The 6,466-nt window shown below is 38.2% G+C and overlaps 1 non-coding gene across 1 annotated transcript; it reads left to right on the top strand.

Annotated features, from left to right (window-relative positions):
* Positions 1-1,494: 1,494 nt before the first annotated feature.
* On the top strand, positions 1,495-1,684 carry LOC131974052 (U2 spliceosomal RNA). The gene has a single exon (XR_009394622.1). It is a non-coding gene; the product is annotated as a U2 spliceosomal RNA (small nuclear RNA).
* The last annotated feature ends 4,782 nt before the right edge of the window (positions 1,685-6,466 follow it).

Below are 6,466 nucleotides of genomic sequence, written 5' to 3'. Positions count from 1 at the left end.
ACTCAATGAGGTTTTTGAATGAGTTGGTGGTTAGATGGCTGAAATAAGCTTAAAAGATGTTCGCCTTTTGTTGTACGACATAAAAAACATTATTAAATACCCCGAACTTGTGAATTTTGTATTTTTTGTGTCCTAAAAAAGGCTGTTGCTAACAAGTGGCTAAATGAGACTACAGTGGTTGTCAGGGACTTGAAACGCTGTCACTAGTCACCTCACAGCCTCTAGTCGTGTTTTTCAGTGCTCTTGCAGACTCTTATAGATTGTAAATGATCTAAAATTAATTAAATTAAAATCTATTAGGCTACGGATATGCTAACTTGTCAAAACAGCTGGTTAGCTTGTTGGAGACCGTCTGAAGCATCGTGACTTAGAAGTCATGGGACCATGGCGTAGTTCACAATGGCTTAACATTAGCTTTTTACTTCTGTTGGTGCATTAACTCTTCAAACATAATAAAAGTGGCGTTCATTTCTGAAGATTATTCTGCTAACGCGTTACCACCATAAACGTGTGTTTTGAAGGTGTTGGGTTTTGAAAAAAACCCCAACATCATTAATTATTATTGAAAAGATTATTATTACACTCCCTTGTGGGGTTCCATTTTCTACTACATATTTACTTAATGTTTCTTTCCCTATCCTTACCTGCATTATTTTTTTATCATCATAAAATCTTTTCCCAATTAAATATTCTCCCACTGACACTCATCAACTTTATAAGAACTTTGTAAGAAGTTGCTCTTTCCACATCATGTCAAAACAACATACTGCTACTACTGATTCTTTCTTGATCCATGCCTTTCTAATCTAATTCAAAATATAAATTAGGATACATAGTTGCTACTATTCCTTTCATTTCAGCATAATATGACAACCCTTCTGTGACCATTCTTTCCATAATTTTACACAAATTTGCTATCTGTCTGTAATTCAAGGGCCTGGCTTCCTTATAGGATAATGATATCCCCTTTCTATGCCTTGGGCAGCTTTCCTTCCCCTCACACTCTGTTATAAAGGGCCAGTTTTTAAAAAAAAACCCTCTATTAAATTATTCAACATTACAAAGCACATCTCACCATTACCAGGAACTGTGTTACTTGATTTCCCAATAGCTCTTTTCATTTCATTTAACTTGAACACTATTCTTTTCCAATGCTCCTGAAGGCTGTGTTGGCAGTGAGTGTGTGAGGCAGGAGTCTTTACACTTTATTATATTATTTACACTTGATTGGTGATCAGAGGCAGCTGTGTGCAGAGGTGAGTAGAGTTGGCTAATGAGGTGGGAGTGGCTGGCAGGTAGAGTGGAAGAGTACTGGGAGACAGAAGCTGTATCCCAATGTCAAGGATCCTTCCTTGGTAGGATCCTTCCTTCGGAGTCGGGTCCTCCGGAGGCGAGGCAAGAGTCCTTCCTTTCACAGGTGTAACGCATAAATGGGACAGCCTTCGGAGTGTGCAGCTGTGCGTCATTGCGTAATTGGACGTCCTGCTTAAATTCAGCGCCGCTCTCGGCCTTTTGGCGAAGATCAAGTGTAGTATCTGTTCTTATCAGTTTAATAAAAATAAATAAATACATAAATTCAGCGCCGCAATTTCAAAATCAGTTCATGACATGGATGTGTCTTTGGCATCAGCACTCTGACACATATTTGTGAAAATGGAAGATGATGCTTTAAGGTTGAATCTCCACGATTTAGTAAGTAAAAGCCACAAAGTGGATTAAACCTGAATATTTAACTGATCCTGGCTGAATTTGGCTGCTACTTAGTTTTAATAAAAGCAGCGGCGCATAATTCATCATGGAAATATGTTCTGTGATTTTTTATTTTTTACAGTACAGTATAATAACAGTTATTTATAAATAACAATAACGGATAATAGCGGACTTTCGGTCCCTGTAAACACAATAAAGAAATGTATAACTTTCTGAATGACATAGTTGCACATAGTACATCATCATCTGACGCATATAAATTAATTAACAATAACTTTAGCGACTGAGACGGCATTAATTAACTTTACCGGCAATGTATCAAGATGATGTTTATTATCTTTAGCTAAATATTCTGGCATTTGTTTATGTATATGTTTTTGCTTGACTTTGAACACACGTTTTGTAAGTTATGTGATAACATTCAGTGTAAACTGAAAATACTTATATATTTAAATGCATATTGCGCCGCCGGCATCGCTGTTTCTACGCTCGCCATTTTTAAATCTCCCGGTAGACCAATGTTTACAATGCTTCATGGGTAGTCGGAGCGCTCGGAGGAAACACACATGCATCCTTGGAATTTGGGCAAAAAAAGGACTCTGTCCTCCGGAGCATCCTCGACATTGGGACAGTCCTTCAGAGGATGTCGATGACGTAGTGTCCTTCAAATCCAGCCGTTTGAGCATCCTTCCTTGACATTGGGACACAGCCTGTGGCCCCGTTTACACGAAGGGAAAACGCAGATATTTCCATGCGGTTTGGCCTCTCATTTACACGAAAACCCCGTTTTTATCACAGAAAACGATTATTTCTAAAAACTCCGGGCAGAGTGGAGAATTTGGAAAACTCTGGTTATGTTTTGTCGTGTCAACTGGGAGAAACGGGGTTTTAGGTTCATTAAGGTGTAATTCAACTTCGCTGTCTGTCCACACGAACGAACCTTGCGCCATATTAGTTGTTGTGAAAGGAACAGGAAGTCGCTCGTGTTATTCGTTGTTGTTAATTCTGAGGATTCTGATTGGCTTGCATGGCTTTATCCTTCTCCCAACACTGCCGCCCATAGGTTTGGCATAGTTATAATGGCGCTCGACGGCGTATTTATGCGGGTTGCTGTAAATGACAACTTTTTTGAAAACGATGTTGTGTGCATGTGCATGTTATTTTTGAAAACTGAGGGGGGGAAATATTCATTTCTCTAAATACCCTGCTATGTATAAACGTGACCAGAGGCTGCAGGAATAAGCAGGAGGGTGCAGAGTTGAACTGTGGAAGAAAAAAACATGCAAAAATCTCCAAGATCTCCACCAACCACAGTCACTCTTGAGATCAACTTTATACAATCTGAAGGGAGTCCAGTACATTCTGTTAATAATCTTAAATTGAATCAATTTTGTGCGGATATCAGGTGATGTAGGATGTTGACACATTCATGATTTATACATGTAGTTCTGAGATCTGTTTGCCCATACAGTGTTTAGAAAAAGGACAGTGCTAAATTTCTGTAATAGCATAGAGTACTGCAGTGAGGCTTCATGACCCCATACCAAGTCTTGAGACAATGAAAGAGAGGATCTCTGCATTTAGGGGGGCTGAAGCACTTTGAAAAACTGATTTCAGCAAAATATAAATTTGCACATACTGTCAATCTTGTCTTAATTTAAATGCAGCCTTTAAGTCATTGAAGGATTTGGGGCCTGATCTTTGTACAGCTTTGTACCTATCACTGCAATAGCCTTCTGGCCCTTGTTAATAATTATGAGCTTGCACTTAGTAGAATATGAATTATTGTTTAAAACATTAACTGTATAAGAAGCATTGCTTGGCCAGTACTTTTCCACTTCTCCTTACTAACAGTTGTTTTGCTCTTCAGTATGCCTAGTCAATCATATGAGTCACTTCTCTTTTGTGTAAGTAACAGAAACAGTGTTGCAAAGAATAACTGCCTGCATAGTGTTTGTGTGAGAACGAGTAAGTGTCCACGAGAGCTACATGCAAGATGTGTCACTGTGTTCCTAAAGGTGGAGAGGACAGCAGATGCCGAGAAGGACCAATGAAGAGGAGACAATACCTCAGAATACTGACACAATGTAAAAGACAAGGTGGAGCGCGGTGTATAAATGGAGCGCGGTGTATAAAAGGGTTCAGGGAAAGACAGACGAGGTTCTGTTCAGACTGCCTGACAGCTCTCCATACTCTGTATGTTTAATCCAGAACCCAGAGCCTCTGTTGCACATTTCTGACTCATTTTAATCAATAAAGTACAGATCAACTGTGAACTGAGCTGCATCCTTGTCATCCTTTCTCTCATCAAAGGACGCGGGGAGTGGGTGTGAGGATCGAGGTAATTCTCTCTTAAAGGTTTATAATTTTGTTGGGCGCGGAACTGTGTTAGTACCTAGGAATACATAGTAGATCGGTGGTATCCTTAATTGTAGTCTTAAAGTAGAGTCTGTTCTCCCACACCCTCCTCCAACAGACTCCATACCAAATCTTGAGACGATGAAAGAGAGGATCTCTGCATTTAGAGTGGCTGAAGCACTTTGAAAAACTGATTTCAGCAAAATATAAATTTGCACATACTGCCAATACTGTCTTAATTTAAATTAGGTCATTTAAGTCATTGAAGAATTTGGGGCCTGATCTTTGTACAGGTCACCTATCACTGCAATACCCTTCTGGCCCCATTGTTTCCAATACAGTCATGCTGAATGGATTTTAAAGCCCCTTGAGGCCTTGTGATTTGTGTTATTGTGCTATAAAAAAATGTCTTAACATACAATCGGACTGTACAAAAGCAGTGGAAACCATGAAATGTCCCACTAATTAGACCATTATTTATCAATTGTTATGACTGTGGTCATTATTATAGTTATTATTTAGCAAACTGTGTTGTATGTGTGCCCTGTGTCTTTGTTTTCTTTTTTTATATGCAGATTGGAGTGTGCCATAGCGATTGGTGGAGAGGTTCCACGCCTGGGCCGGGATTGGCTGCAGCCGGAGGTTTAAAGGGAGCCAAGATGGCGGCCGTCGGTGGCAGCAGGCATTTCCCCAACCTCCTCGTCTCCCAACCAGTTCACACTTTAGTTTGAGTTAACTTGTGGTTTTGGATATAATTCCCTTGTTTGAGCAGTAAGGGTGGGCTGCCGGGTTTTGTTTCTGGTTTTCTCCTGTTTAAGTTGGTTGGGAGGTAAGATTTTGTAACTTTTGTTTTCTCAGGTAAATTTCTTATTTTTAAGACAGGATTGTTTTGTTTGTTATTTTGGCTTTAGTCCACCCCGAAGTTGAAGAAAATATTTGTATTTACTTAAGTTATTGTTGCGAATAAATATTAACTACTCCTCAAACTGATCTTTGTTTGTGGTTACTTGGGAGATGGGGAAGATGGGGCCTTTTCATGTTGTGCTCTAGGCCCCCTAGACTGGGGCATAACACAATACACATATTTATTCAGTTATATTTTATATTATACTATTTATATTTTCAGTATATATATTACACATTAATGAGATACTTCACCCTTTAATTGTCAATTTGTTGTCTGTATTACCCATCCCGTGCCGGAGAATCTGAAAACGGATTAAAGCTTGGTTGATGAATTGAAGTAAATTGAGACCACATTTACAGTAAATTAAATTATATCCAAACAACTCTTACGCAACTTGTGCAGTCTAATCCAATTCTTATTCATCCAGTCAAATACTCACTACTTCCCAACTTGATTTTCTTTAGAACCGGAGCACCGAGACGTATTTTGCGTGGCGGTGCAGTTCACTTTTTGTGGGTGCTTTGAGAATCTGCTTTTGCCTTTTTTGTGCATGTTTAGCAGCCGCAAAAGCAGCGCAATCCCTTTGTGAATTCACTCCTTACAATATTAATAAATAAATTATAGTTATTATTGTGTTGTCCGCTGAACACCGGTCATGTTTTATTAGGTTAGATGATTAAGGGAAAATGTAAATGATGTAACTCATATCAAACTCAGGAATGGTCAGCCTCACGTGGGACTGAATGAAAATGAAAAATGTAATAAAAGTGTTCCATGCTGACAGACAGACTCTCATAGTATACTGCCCTAGCCTAACTGCAGTAACTACATTTTTGGTTTAAATTGAGTTATAACTAAAAATTAATTCCTTGATGTCTGGTTTATCTTGTGACAAAGTTTTAGAATTAAATTTTGCTTTATTTCAGAGAAATAATGATATAAAAATTGCAGTAACTACAAAATCCAACTCAAAACCAAAGCAAACCGCAGTAACTTCACTTGACTGTGATAAAGACAAGAATAATAGAAATTATAAGTTTATTTGATAGGGAAATTATTATCTAGATAGTTATTAAAAGTGAGATGCAATTATATCAAGACTGAAATATAACATTTTGCATCACTATTACAACATTTCAAAGCAGTTTTTCTCAGTTGTACCCTTTTTTGTGTAAGTTACTGCAGTTAGGCTTTGTGGGGCAGTATAGTATGAGAGTCCTATCCATAATGGTGGAATCTGAATGGAGGAAATAACAGATCATGAAAGGAAAAAAAGCTTCTAGAACAATCTTTCTTTTCATTTATTATAAATGTAGAAAGATGTTTGTGGTCTTTTTGTTGTTCGGACCCACAATAAAACAGATTTTAACTACATGGCGAACCAGAAGAAAAATAAAATATAAAACATGTGAGGGACACACAACAGTTTAATATGTTATCAGTCTTCACTCTGGTATGAAACTACAGTGATGTTGCGATATATAAAATCTG

This window comes from Centropristis striata, chromosome 6 (genome assembly GCF_030273125.1).
Source record: "Centropristis striata isolate RG_2023a ecotype Rhode Island chromosome 6, C.striata_1.0, whole genome shotgun sequence".
Classification (NCBI taxonomy): Eukaryota; Metazoa; Chordata; class Actinopteri; order Perciformes; family Serranidae; genus Centropristis; species Centropristis striata.
The sequence above is the reverse complement of the archived record's forward strand: the minus strand, read 5'-3'. Positions and strand labels throughout refer to the sequence as shown.